Raw genomic sequence first — 15756 nt, forward strand, 5'->3', positions numbered from 1 at the left:
TCCTCAAATGGGTGAAAATGAGGCAGAGAATGAGTCCCTGGAAATGATCTAAAGTTGTGTTTGTTGACTTGTATCTCTGAGTATTTTATAACCTTGCCCTTTTGGGGGGTTTAGAATAACATCTAACAGCAGTTTAGATGATTCTACAAGTTGCTTAAACACCACCATGGGGTCTCCCGTGAAAAGCTTTAAAGTCTGACTGTTAACACATGGAATACAATTTATTTTAGGGCGTAAAATTCTCCCTAGGTGGGGGGGAAAGAAAAGAAAAAAACATGCTCTTGGAAATGCACAAGATGAACAGGGGAATTTCTCTGCTTCTCAGTGGTACAAAAGGAAAGAAGATAAATGGATGTGTGTGTGGATGGAGATCTGAATTCCCATTTAACAATGTATAATTCCATGCTCGGATTCTTAAATTTGATTTTTACCTGATTTAAGCAGTTACCCACACCTCCCTACCTCTGTATCAGTTATTTGGATGTGTTTAATGAGAACTCTTAAGCCTTTCAAAGAAATGCAAAGCATAATTTGAAGTGTTATTTCAGTGGAGGAAATATTCACATTGAATGATTCTAGAAGCGATAATATTTTTAGAAGCATAAATAATAAAAAATAAATCTTAAACATTTTAGAAGGCAGAGCACCAGTCCATTATGTTCAACAAGTCTGGATGTGCCAACTGAACTGAAAAGCTGTTCAATAGGGGCTTCTGCAAGAAATATCAGGCTAGAGCTACAGTTTTGTGGTTCTGCAGCACATGGTTGCCAAGATCTGATTCTGAAGATGATGGGATGTCCAAGGTTATGCGTCTTCTCCCCCAGGGTCATCCTGCCCCATGCACAGAATATTTGAGATGGATACATCTTAACAGTCATCCATGCCACCCATGCAGTAATCTCTCCTCTGACATTTCTGAGAAGTGGTCTTCAGCTTTTAACTCAAATGCCTCTAGTGACAAGCTGCTCATTTATTTGACAAGGCAGATTGTCCCTTGGTTAGACAGCTCTAATAGGTGGAAAGTTCTTCCTCAAATTGTAGCAAAATCAGCCTCCCTGTAATTTCCACCCACTGACCCTTGTCCTGTTTTCCAGGGTTGTACAGAATGAATTGACTTCCCCTCTTCAGATGACAGGTCTCTGCCTGGGCATGCTGACTCCTTCCATTGACTCTCACTGTAGGGAAAACATAGCACTGTGTTTCAGTCAAAAAACCTGGGTTCAACTCTCTAGTCTCAGCTGTCACTTCCTAATGCCCAGTTCTTATATCTCTGAGCCTCAGATTCCAAACTGTAATGGAGATAAGGGTGCACCTGGGAGATATGGTGAGTTCGGTTTCAGACCAAAACGATAAAGCAAATATCGCAATAAGGTGAGTCACACGAATTTTGGGACATGCGTATAAAAGTTATATTTACACTATACTGTAGTGTATTAAGTGTGCAATAGCATTATGTCTAAAAAACAATGTACATATCTTAATTTAAAAATTCTTCATTGCTAAAACTGCTAGCCATCATCTAAGCCTTCAGCAACTCGTAATGTTTGCTGGTGTAAGATCTTGTGATCAGAGCGTTGGTGGCAGAAGGTTGGGATGATTGTGGCAATTTCTTAAAATAAAACAACAATGAAGGGAGTGGGGAAAAAACTGGAGAGATGCAAAGAATTAAAAAGTGTGAATGAGTATGGAAGTGGTGAAAAAAAGCAAGGTGAAAGATACATATATATATATTATATATGTCTATAAATATAATATAATATAATATAATATAATATAATATAATATAATATAATATAATATAATATATCACTTTACCTGTGAAGGATTACTGTCTCATTTTCTGTAACTATCCAAATGGCTAGGAATATTACTTCTCTATAGGTAAGGAATGAGTTTACACAGACATAAAAAGTTGAAAATGGAAACGACAATGGAAATTTTGTGATCCATTTGGAAGAGAAATTCGAAGCATTTCATTTCTTATGAAAAGGAACACTCTAGCTCCCCTGTCTTATGACCACCAGCGTCTTTATGTGCTGGGTATGACCTGGCAGTCAAAGAGAAAGGTCGAAAATATGCAGAGGAAAAAAAAAAAAAAACAACAAAAGAAAGAAGGAAAGAAATGGAGCAATTACATTTTTATCTCATGTAAAATCTATAATAATCACTGTAATCTAAAAGCTTTTAGGTCCAACTTTTGTTTGATGGTTGGATTTGCACTGATACTGTAAAGAAATAAGAAGTAATACATCCTCCTTCATGGCAATGGCTGAACGCAGAATAAAACTCAGATAATTTCCACACTTCTGGTGTTCAGGCCTTGGGTAAATTAGTTGCAACATCTTAGACCATTAGAATGATTACAGCTGACTATAATACACAGTAATGGCAGCCTGAGGGCTGTAAAACTTGACAATGTTTAGTTATGTGCAACTCTGTAGTACCTAGAAATAATTAAGGGAGTTAGAGAGAAAGGACAACTACGTAGTAGTTGGATAGCTCTCTCTACTTCAATAAATCAGAAAGAGTGAATTTCAACAAATGGTAGTGGTCTTAAGGCTTACTATGGTGGAGCTGTTAAGAAAAACTCATAGACGACCTTATTTAAGTGGCATTCTTTTTTTTTATATAGAACTTCTGAAGGAACAGTTTAAACACAACTCATATTTAGATCCCAACTAATGAAAGCTTTCTGGATCTGGAGGAAATAAGTATGACCGCCCATGAACCCCTTATTGAAGGGCTTACATTCAATACACATGGCATAGTCCATTTAACGTGCTGTGACAACAGAATGGATGGCATATAAACAACAGAAATTTATTTCTCACAGTTCTGGTGACTGAAAGTCTAAGATCAGGATACCACTATTGTCAGGTGAGGGCCTGCTTCCTAAAATTGCAGAATTTTCTTGTATCTTTACTCATGGCAGAAGGGGCAAGGGAGCTCTGTGGGATCTCTTTTGTAAGAGCACTAATCCCATTCATGAGGGATTCATGCTCAGAGCTAATCACCTCCCCAAATTCCCACCTTCTAACACCATCACATTGGGCATTAAGATTCCAACAACTGAATTTTAGGGGGACACAAACATTCAGACCATAACAAAAGTGTTTAAAGCTCTGGGAATACAGTCATTGATGAGATGGACTTGGCCCCCATGGCAAGACACTAGCAGTGTTGCAAAACTCTTGTTTTTGAAGTCCTATACCTTGGTTTATACACCAATATTGATATATGGATATAATGATTGAGAATATGTGGTTCTGTCCTTAAGCACTCAAGCAAAGTTTGGGGGGAACTGGATGCCAATGTTACTCAAAATTTAAAGGAAGTGGAGACCCAATTTTCTCCTTCGTTCAAAATCTTTAAGTCTAATGGGGTGCTTTAATGGTTATGCCATTTACTCTACTGGAAACTAACACACTGAATTTTAGAAACCAATTGTAGAAATTTAGAAATTTCTACAAGATCATCTTCTCAAACTTATTCTCTATACTATGTAAGAAGCTTAAACCAAGGGGAAAGCCTATCAATTCTATTTTTTTATTATTTTTTTTAATTATTTTACTAGAAGACTTTTGAAGGACAAAAGGGCAGAACGGAGTGTGAACTAGTCTTGATGTGAAGGCTGCTGATCCAGATTTGAGAATGATGTCTTGAACTTAACTGAGGTAATTTGCAGTTGGTTTCACTGTATTTCAATCAGCAAGTAATGCAAATGATGCTCTGGAGACCCAGGGTACATTATCGTGCAAATGGACGTCTCCCCATTACTATCTTTTACCTCATAGATGAAAGCCCCACCTTTCAAGACCTCTTTAACCTGCAGTAAGCAAGGAATGCACCAGGTCAAAGCAAATAGTAGACTCATTTCCATGTATATGATTGTAGGATGAGGGCAAGCACCTCAGCCCAGATTATCCAGACCTGACATCCAGGTTCTGGATTCCTAATTTCTTATCAAGCCAGTTTACATAACTTAGTTTCACATCTTGTTTCAAAATCAAGAATCAATTTCAGTGTGGCAGATTTGGCCACAGCATACCACAATGTACCCTGGGTCGAAGTCCTAAGTAGGGATTCACCTCTTATTCTCAACAAATTTCTAGCAACTCCCAGTGCTATCTATGGGCCTTGCCTCTTGCTAATGGTATGGTGACAGCGTATTCATATTCTGTATTCTAAAGTATTAAAATGTCAAACGTTATACATACACAACAGGTGCCATTATTAACATCAGTTAACTCTCCTACGGCCAAAAGAAACAAAAACGAACAAATCATCCAGAAATATTCTGTTTGTATAAATCCCCACAGATGAGTCTATGTTTTGTTTAGCCAGTGGTTTGGTTGAAAGTGGTTTCTGAAACAAATATGGTTGATCTTTCAACTCATAAGGCTATTGGAAATATAAATGCATTTCACTATATGCCCCTGAGTTTATTTGTATCTGGCCTGCCCCCTGCAGGCAATTTTTTATGAGTGCACAGTTCACTGAACTTACTGCCAAGAACTGAATGTCAACTGTAATTGAAAAATTAAAAATGGTGGAGGGGGAGTGAAGGGGAATAAGAGGTCCAAATTTCCAGGTATAAAACAAATAAGTCATGGGGATGTAATATACAGCATAGGGAACATAGTCAACAATATTGTGATAGCATGGTACGGGGTCAGATAGTTGCTGGACTTATCATGGTGATCACTTCTTTAGGTATATAAGTGTTGAATAACTATGATGTACTCCTGGAACTAATACAATATTATATGTTATCTGTATATAAAAATCTTTTAAAAATAATTTCAAGCCACTTGTGGGAATTGTCACAAATCTCAGGTTGAAATTCTAGCTGATCAGCGTCACCACCCAGGACAACAACGCAGGGTCAGGATAACCACACGATTCTTCCCTCTAAGCCTGACAATACTGGATTCTCCAGAAAATTGAAGGGGCCAAAGGTTGTCATCCCCTTTACAGCAATTTTCACTCCTCCTGTCTCTGTTACCCATTTTGTGATTCCTGGGTCCTCTGAAATCCCATCTCTGGGTCATTACACATCTCTCAACTTCTGATTTCTTATTATTGTTGTGATGCCAGCTCACATTTGTGTAATGCTATCTTTTTCATGCAACAGAAAATAGAGAAATTATTTTGAAATTTCTGGTAATTCTTAGACCATGGTCCATTTGATATAGGGGATAAATGGAGCAAAGAAAGCTGAAGTGACTTACTCAAAGTTGGTGCCATGAGAAACACTAGCTCCTTTAGTCAAAGGAAAGTTCCTTTAGTCAAAGTCCTTTAGATCTTTGATGAAGAGGAGACAAACCAAAGTACCAGGTCTCAATATTGTACCACTATCTACTTACTCTCTGAGGCTTATTTCCCTTAAGTAAAATAAGACTAATTCTTGTCTGCCTACCTCACGTGTATATATAAGCAGAAAAAGGGTTTGGAAAATTTTGAGTTTTATAAGTACTATTTGTAAACATCATACCCAAGAATTTAAATATGACTAGAAGTTGTTTCCGCATTCAGTGCAAAATCTCAGAGCATTTACAGCAGACATGTACTGAAGATCAAGGGAAGAAAAGAGTTCATTGTCTCTTTCATATGTATCCATTTTGTTAAAGAATTAATTGAAAGCATACGTATTTCTTAATGCAGCAAACCAATTATCCTTTCGAAATAAATTTTGCTTAAAGAAAGAAAGCACAACTTACTTGATCTTGAAACCAATTGCTTCTAACAATTTGTCCTCATGATATATTCCTTTTGGAAATTTACAAATACACAAAACACAATGTATTTTTCTTTCAGCAGCTTCTTCTCAAAACTCATTCAAGATTTTTACCATTTTATTCATTTTATTACTGAGGCCTGTCCTGTTGCCATATATTATTTAAAAAAAAAAGTCTACTAAATTTAAAAAAAAAGACAAGCAAACAAATACACACACACACACAAAACACAGACTCAAAGATCTCCACACCTTGATTGGAATAAACAAAGAGATACATTGCAGGGCATTTTGACTTCTCTGGCTAGAAAGGGCCTTGCAGAGGAACCAAACCAAGTTTCTTCCTTTTCCAGGAACCTAGAGAAAGGAATTGATTTGGAATGTGTAGATGCTACAAAGATCTTATCATTTATCCCACATAAGCACTTATGGGTCTGTTTAGAAATGTTTTATTTCTTTACTTTGTCTAATATTTCTTGCCTTCCTAGTTCCATCCACAAAATGAAGCCTATCTTGAGCCTGCATCAAATATTTTTGAAAAAGATGACAACTTTACTCAATCACCAAGATGCTTGAATCTCTGAAAAACATAAAATGTAGATAAGGAAACACAAGGATAACAAATGACTTCCTTTTTTATTATAATGTCATCAGCCATTCTATAATAATCATAAGCTTTTTTGTAAGTCTTCTTTTAATAACTTATAAGGAAAAAATAATGGCTATAATAAGCCCCAAACTAGTCCTTATTCCCAAATATTATCATTATCAGCCATTCCAGGAAAAACATAACAAATACCGTGTTTCCCCGAAAATAAGACCTAACTGGAAAATAAGCCCTAGCATGATTTATCAGGATGACATCCCCTGAATATAAGGTCTAATGCGTCTTTTGGAGCAAAAATTAATATAAGACCCAGTGTTATTTTCGGGGATACATGATATGACTACCAAACGCAGTTATAATTTGATTCTCTAAATATATCCCTAAGGACAATAGGTAATATGTAAAGGCGTTTTCCTTAACATCAGTGTATTTATTTATGTATTTTTAAAATGTATTTATCAATTACAGTTGACATACAATTTTATATTAGTTTCAGGTATACAACGCAGTTTTAGACATTTATATAAAACATCAGTGTATTTAATTAAAACCTTAAAATTACTTTGTACACTGGAAAGGGATGTAACAATAACTACTGCCCCAAATGAAAACAAAATAATACAAATCTAGGTAGATGTCTTTCTTAACACAAATAAAATAGGTTGATTGAAATAAATATGGGTATATCCATCCACAGTCCAAATGAAATCAAGATCTAATAAAACATTTCAGAAAACAGTACTTGCTGCAATGAAGCTCAAGGGCAAAGAAACCCGTCAGTTAGAAGAAAGAAAAATCTGACACGCCGAGACAGGATACAAAGCATGTTGGTGTGATACCTCCCGTCAGCATGGTAAGGGAATCCTGCCTGGTAAGCTCTTCTTTTGAACCCTCCCTTTCATGATCATTGGAGGCTATTTGGTACAGATTGGATAAATGTTGACATGACCTAACTCTATGGAGAGCAGGCCCAGAGAAAGAAGAGGAATGCCTACATTAGGTGTAGAAACAGGAAACCAGTTGACTTCCAGCAATTCCAGGTTATTCAAAGACCCATTGAGCTGAAGACCTATAGACAGCACTCAGAAATCTCAGGTCTCACTTACTTAAGAGTTAGAAAACATTTGAGTGGATGGTTGTCCATCTGTCTACTACACAATCAGATTTCTAAAGTTCTCAATGGGCTGATGGCAAATTGGCAAGAGAGACAGAGAGAGACAGAGAGAGAGAGAGAGAGAGAGAGAGAGAGAGAGAGAGAGAGAGAGAATCAATTCCTAACCTCAGTAAAAGAAGAGGAATCTAAACGCCAACAAAAAAACTAAATTATATTCTACAGAATTTACTTCCTAAATCAAAATACAAAGCCTCACATCTTTGAAATTTTAGTGTTGAGGTGAATAACAGAATATACGTTACAAAGTGGGACAATGTTTTGTAACTTATTTTTAAGGGGAATGTGGTTTAGCTAAGTGTGTTATTAACCACAGCTTTTCAAAAGTCAGCTCACACTTTTTTCTGTTAGCTTTTAAGACATTATTTTTCATTATATTCTAGGCCTTCAGATTAAAAAAAAATGTACTTCCTGTGCTTTAACCTTCTACAGGGGAAGTACAGTTTGAACAGGTTCGGACTCCCATCTTCTTGAGAGTGTTTACTGTGTAGCAGTTGTCCTCCATTTGCACAGACAAATTATATAGTTATTTTTTCTTTTCTAACAGTTTTAAATGTCTGTGTGGGTGTCCTTAAATATATTTCAAGAACTCAACTCAAGAAAAATAATATTAGAATAAAAACCACAAAAAAATGCAACTAAATCTCCTGTGGACAATATGATATATGCGGAGTCTTACTGACATTGATAGAAATTTGGGGAAATGTTTTCTGCCTCTTTTCCTAAAAGACTTGAATATTTCAGGGCTATAAGAAACCTTAAAAAGCATCTAATCAAATTATTACAGATGACAAATTTCAGAGTAACAGAGTTGCTGTGATTTCCCTGAGATCACATGGCTACCAATTGGGCTGAGGTCCAGCTCTGCTGATTTCCAGGCCAAAGATTTTTCACTAAACCATACTATCAGTACCACCCCCCTTTAACCATTTTGTTTCAATTTTAGTGCAATAGCTGTGTGTATATTCATGTTATGAGCTCATATGTACTCTGTTTTCAGATTCTAAATGAATTTTACAGATACGATAGCCTATTATTTAATTAGTCCTGCGATGATGGACCACAGGTAGTGGGTGATCAATAATTCAGTGCTGAGAACTAAGTCTAAGTTTAGGAACAAATCAGGAGACTGTCTAGATCCAGAAAACTTCTAGTAGTTAGATAATAATGGTTTAAGACAGAGTACAGCAGTAAAATAACAAGTCAAGAAAAATGGTCAAGACCCACAGATGGTAGAGAAGCTCAAGTCTAGTAAAGACAGTGAAAGGCAGAAGAGCAGAATCTGAGGCAGAGTACACCTTACAGGTGTATACTACTTAGTATTTTTCAAAGGTGTCCCACATTTACTTCTATTAATATTTGCACAGATTCTCTGAAGGATAAATTGGCAGTTATTAGCATCCTCATTTTATAGACGAAAGACAATGAGAACCAGAGCATGTCTATGGTCACACAGCTTGTGACAGTGATTCAAGTGTTGTGACTCCTGGTTCAGATTGCTTTCCACCCCAGAACCTTATCTTCCTCCTTTCATGAAACCAAGCTAGAGCGTACTGAAATCAATATGCCACAGTCATTCAAGATGTCAATGATGAAAGCCCATAGGCTTAAAAGATGCTTGTCTTCCTTCAAGCTGACCTGAAAGGAGAGGGAGATATGTTTCTTTAAAAAAAAAAAAGAAAGAGAAAAAAAAAAGGAGTGGGGAAGAAAGGAGTAAAAGAAACCCTCAGAACCAGTTCTCATGAAAATCCATAATAGGAATGTGGATTTTCTGGACACTTTCCAACACTTCCCTTATCATAACTCTCAGACAACCATGGTATCAAATACTATGCTCCTTCTTACAAAAAGTTGGGTGGCGAATGGGAAAGTAATTCTCTTCTAGAGTAGGAAAAGTGCAATATGAGCCTGGGACATCTTGAAAGCAAAGAGGCATAAAAATATGGATTGATTGAGCAAAAAGACCCAAAAATGGCATGAATTCATGATTAAGTAAAAGTCTCATTGTCAGTGTTGGAGTTTGCTCTGGGCCAACTCATTATACTGAAATATGAAAAGCAAAGGAAGATATCACCCATGTACTTTGTATTGACTGTATTCCACTATAATCAAAAAGATGATAAGGGAAAATTTTTTTTAGAGTAGAAATGTAGTTTACAAATGAAGGAGGATTGACAAATATTTTGTTATCTCTAATGAAACAACGGATCCAGACAATAAGCATGAATGGCTACTAAACCCTTTGGATGAAAGTCTTCTTGGAAACTCCATAAAAAATGGCTTGCACTTATATCACTTGGACACATTTACCAATCTTAATGTTACCAAAGCTAAGATAATTTGACGTTTTGTTTCTCTTGATATAATGCAATGGGAAATACACCAGACCACCTAAGTCTTACTCTTGCCAAGAAAATAAATAAATAAATAAATAAATAAATAAATAAATAAATAAATAAATAAATAAATAAGCAAGCAAGCTTTAATCTGACTAAGCCTTTAGTTTCAACTGCTAATTTTCAAGAAAAATAGAGACTAGAAAAACATGTTAAGTGATATTGCAAGGATAGAATTAGTTAAATATAAAGTGGGAAATTCTACAGGACAAATGACCCAGATTTTTAAATAAATAGTTGGCATTTAAAAGAAAAGAATAAAGAAAGAGAGCCCATTTTAGCATGTTACAGATTAAGAGAGACGTTAGTGGGATATCACTTACATGATGTAAAAGTTATTTGGAACATGATTCAAACACAGACATTTTGGGCAGAATTGGAAAAAAAATTAATGCAGACCTTTACTAGGTGATTTTAAGGTATTTTTTAAATTGCCTATTTTATTTTATTGGTTATAATTAGATATAGAAGTCGTGTTTCTTAAAAAGCCTTAGCTGTTAGAAATATACACTGAAGTATTTGGCCAGAGGATATGGAGAGCATCATAATTCTGTAACCGTGCCCCCTTAATTGCAGCCACTGCCACCCCTTTAGGACAAGATGAACCTTAGCTTCTTTAATCTGTATGTTCTGTTGTAATTGTATGTTGCTTAAGATCATAAGCATTAGACTCAACAAGTTTCCAACATGTTCTCAAATCAATAACCTGTGACCTGTTACTCATAAATCTTAGGGAAACTATAGATAACATCTTAACATGATGTCTTTGTTCTTCCTCACAGAAAAAAGTTAAGAGAAATGATCACGAGACAATGATTTGCAGGTTTGCTTTGCAGAACAGAAATGAGAACTGCGACCTTGTCCAGACACACATGATCATTCAATAGTGCCTGCAAGTCCACACGTTGAGATCTTACAGAGAAACTGGAAACTGTAGAAATTTACCCTAACTCCACCTCTCATTCCCCTTTTGGTGCTTAAAAACCCCTAACTCAGTCCAATGAGCAACATGGATTTGAGTCATTTCTAAGTTTCCCATCTTCTCGGTTGGCGCCTTCTTGATCAATAAACATTTCTTTTCTCCATACTCTGATGTTTCGGATTTTGGCTTTGTGAAGCATGGGACATGCAAACTACAGTTCAGTAACAATATCAAAAGTTATCTACCATTCCTCTTTTGTCTTTTTAGAAGTTATGCTCAGGTATAAGAACTGGATGAAAAGGTATGAAAAAAAACACAATTGCAGTTTACATGGCATTACATGCATGTGACTCACAGCCTGAGCTATTGCCACTCTGCAGGACTGTTTCACAAATGATTATGCGGCAGGACAAAAAATAAATCCAAGCTTTAGTTTTTGGCAGTGGTTTAGAGAGCATATCATATATTCTCATGAAGGATATCTTAGCAATAATGGTGAAAATCCTAGACCAGAGTCCAAAACACTTATTCAATCAATGGTGACTGAAATAAAGCAAGCCAGTATTTCTCCCCCAACCAAAAAGGGTGGAACATATGGGTAAACCCTCAGAGACCTCATAACAGTCCATTGAGACACGATCAGGACACTTGACAAAGGTATTTTGCTACAATGGATTTCAAGGTATGTGTTCACACCCGTAGGACAATGATGCCCTTTTTATAATGAGAATGGAGACATCTGTATGTTTTGGTATATCTCTTTATTCAATTTCTCACACACTGCTAAATTTTAATTGCTAACATATTATTACAGATTTTTCCATTTGTGCTGATGAGATTATTATAAAATGACCAGTTTTGGGTTTCAATGTTTTACTATCTACTTTTGTTAATATTTGCCTGCTATATGGGGATTAATACTTTATTTTCTTTTATTGTATTGTTTCTTTGCTTAGTATATTTTCATAAGCTGTATAGAGCTGTTTTTATTTTTGTTACTTTTAGACAAACAAGTAATCTATGATACTTTATGCAAATGCTTTTACATTTACTTCACTGCTATATTGAATGTATTTCTGCTACCTTATTTTGTATTTTTGATTTATCCTTTTCATTTGCTCTTTTTATGTTCTTCCTTATTTTACTTTTAATTGATTAAAGTTTTTCTCTATTCCATATTTTCTCTACTGTTTTAGAAATAACAGATCGCAATATTATTATTTTAGTAGTCTGCCTTGTTTTATTTAATTTTTAAAAGGTGTTATAAGTACAGAAAAGTAATATATATATCATTAAAATATTTATGAATTGTATTCAAAAATATATACATGTAGACTATTACATTTTACATTACTATAGCTTCAGCTGTTTCTGTTTTTATAACTTGTATAACTTTTAATATTTCATTTGAATTTTATAAATTTGTATATTTTAGAGATGACTCAAAAACAGCAAGGGGTTGAATTTTTATTTTCAACTGGAGCATTTAATACATTTATAATTAATGTAACTCATGATGTATTTTCAGTTAATTTATTTGAAATTTATGTTTTTTGTTTTTCCTGTTTTGCTTTTGTTTTCTTTCTCTCATTTATTACCTTCTTTTGGATGATTTTCCTCATAGTTCTATTTTACCATTAGTTAGTTTAAAAGTCAATATGTACACAATTAACAAAAATTTAAATTAATCAATGTCTTTACCTCTCTCAGAATATATAAGAACCTTAGATCATTTTTAGTCCTCTTACCACCTTCTGTGCTTACATTATTACTTATGTCTATTTTAATCCTCTCCTAGTTTTAGCCCAACAGAAACAAAATTATTGTTTTACACAGTTAATTTATGTTTACATAAACCTTCATATTTGCCCTTTTCTGTATTCTTTATTGTTTCTTGCATCTCAGACCTGGTATCCAGCAACACTCTCAACTTCAAAGCATTCATTTTACCCTAATTCCACAAATACATATTTGCTGATAATAGAATTCTAGATTCTCAGGTACTTTTAGCAAATCAGAAATATGATTCAACTGTCTCCTAGTTTCCACTGATAATCTTGAGAGGTAATAGCTATTAGTCTCCGTGCAATACTTTTTATCTGTCTGTTTTCTCTTTCTCTAGCTGCTTTTAATATCTTTGCTTTATCTTTGAGGTTCTTGAGGTTGATAATAATGACTCTTTTTCTCTCTTTCTTATCCTGACTCAGATTTACTGGGCGACTCTAATGTCTGTATTGGTATATTTTATCAGTCCTAGACAAATTCTCAACCACTATCCCTTCATAAATTATCCCTCCCTATTCTGTCTTTCCCCTCTTTTAGGAACTCTCATTCCCCATGTATTAGATCTTCTTACTGAGCCCATGGCTCTTAACCTCTTTTTCATATTTTCCATTTGTGGCCTCTCTGTATTACATTAAAAATAATTTCTTCTGACTTTTTTCCAGATCAGTCTTGAGTTATATGTAATCAGCTATTAAATGTGACTATTGAGATGTTTAATCTACTTTATTGAATTATAATTTACATTCCAAGGTATGCCCTCATTTAAATACAGTTCAGTAAGTTTTGACAAATGCGGATGCCCATGTAACTTTCATTAATATTTAAAGAGACCATTTCCATCACCTCAGAAAGTTCTCTGTGTATCTTTGTAATCAATCCTCAAACTCCCACCACAGGCCACCAATAATCTGGCCACCAATTTCTATTTTAATGATTAATATTGTCTTTTCAAGAACTTCATATAAATGGAATAATTTAGTATTTTCACTTTTGCCCTGGCTTCGTTTCAACATAATGTTCTTGAGATTCATCTATATTCTTTCATGTATCAATTGTTTCTCCATTTTCATTAAGTAGTACTGTCTATTGTATGACTCTAGCATACTTTCTAAATTCTTTCTTCTATTAATAGGTATTAAGAGTGTGTCCAGTTTGGGGGTTTAAGAAATGCTATGAAAATACTAATCCATGCTAAATACTCAAGAGTAGAATTGCTCAGTTATTTTTAAGTGTATATTTAACTCCATAAGGAACTGCCTATATCTTTTCCAAAGTGGTTGTTCAATTTTACATTCTCATTAGCAATATATGCTCCATAATATTGTTCCATAACATCACCTACACTTGGTATTTTCAGTCTTTAATTTTAGCCATTCTAATGCATATGTAGCAGAGTTTAATTGTGGTTTTAATTTGCATTTCACTGGTAAATAAAGCTGTTGCACACCTCTCCCTATACTCACTAAACAATCATTAATCTTCTTTTATGAAGTGTTGGTTCAAATCATTTGCCTGTGTTAATCAAAATACTTAATAATATTAAGATGACAGTTTCCCCATAATTGTCCTGTAGATTTTATGTAATTGCAATAAAAATGCAATAAAAACTCAGCAGGCTTTTTTATTAATATTATTATAATTTTTAGCAATTGTCAATGTGATTCTAAAATTTATATGGGAATACAAAGGATCTAGAATAACAAAACATTTTGAAAACAAATACTTTCAAAACTCAAGAAGACAGACTTTAAAAATGGGCAAAAGATTTTAAAAGACACTTTACAAAGATATCTGAATGGCAAATAGGTGTATCAAACGATACCTAATATTATTAATAATGAAGGATGAGCAAATAAAAACAATAATGAGCTGTCACACACAGGGACTAGAATGGCTAAAATAAAATTTAAAAAACTGATCATCTTAAATGCTAAAAAATATAGAAATTGTGGGGATGAGACCCTTAGACGAGAGAGTGACATGAAGAAAGAGCTTTAGAAGTCTGTATGATCCAGCATTCAACAACTGAAATATCACATCTGGAATTCAAATAAAAATTACTAGGCATATGAAATAGCAGGAAACATCTCCATAACCAGGAGAAAAATTAGTCAATAGAAACAGATACAGAAATGACACAAATATTGGAATTAACAGAGGTAGGTGTTAAAACAGCAATAACCAACATCAGTGTCCTGTTCTCTGTTCATATTGGAGATAGTTCCAATCCAGGAATGGAGCACACATGTGGTTATGTCCTCCTGCTTCCTAGGAACCAGTGTCCTGAAATGCTCTCAGCAGTAGTTCATTACAGTTCCTTCCTTCCTTCCTTCCTTCCTTCCTTCCTTCCTTCCTTCCTTCCTTCCTTTCTTCCTCCCTTCCTCCCTTCCTTCCTTCTTTCCTTCTTTCTTTCCCCTCCCCTCCCATCCCCTCCCTTCCTTTCCCTTTCCTTCCCTTCCCTTTCAGTCCCTTCCCCTCCTTTCTGTTCCCTTCCATTCCCTCCTTTCTTTTTCTTTCTTTTTAACTCCTTTGTTAAGGAAATACAACCCTACAACAACCGCTGGCTTCTAGGAGTGAACCTAGCTAGCTCTTGTGCTTCGTCTTACGTGGGACAATTTAGTGTCATTTCCCACAAATTACTCTTGTTTACCTCTGCCTGCCTCTATGAACCAGATCCCACCAGGCTCACGGCTCTATCCTTGATTACCATTTCATATTTCTATTTCATTTCTGACACAAGAAAATGTTCATCTTGTTTTCAATTTCATCTTATTTTTGGTTTTATTTTTCCATATTATCTACATTTGTATGTGTTCATGTTTGGGAAAAAGATGTTATATCGCCATCACATCTTGAGTAATTGTTTTTTAAAAAATATGCAGTTACACAAGGCCTCTGTGCTTATGACTCAAGCCATTTCCAGGAAATAAAATCATCTACTCCTTCATCTTCACCCATCAATACTTTATCATTTTTCAAAACAAGATCAAACCTCTGTCACAACAAAATAATCATGGGATTCCACATGCCAGAAACTATCTATACCGTCTCTGAAATCTCCTATTTCTTTATGTCGCTTATCTGGAAATTATTACATTATCATTTGTATTAATACTGTTTATATAACTCACATTGTAA

The sequence above is a fragment of the Rhinolophus ferrumequinum genome, chromosome 19, assembly GCF_004115265.2.
Source record: "Rhinolophus ferrumequinum isolate MPI-CBG mRhiFer1 chromosome 19, mRhiFer1_v1.p, whole genome shotgun sequence".
Classification (NCBI taxonomy): Eukaryota; Metazoa; Chordata; class Mammalia; order Chiroptera; family Rhinolophidae; genus Rhinolophus; species Rhinolophus ferrumequinum.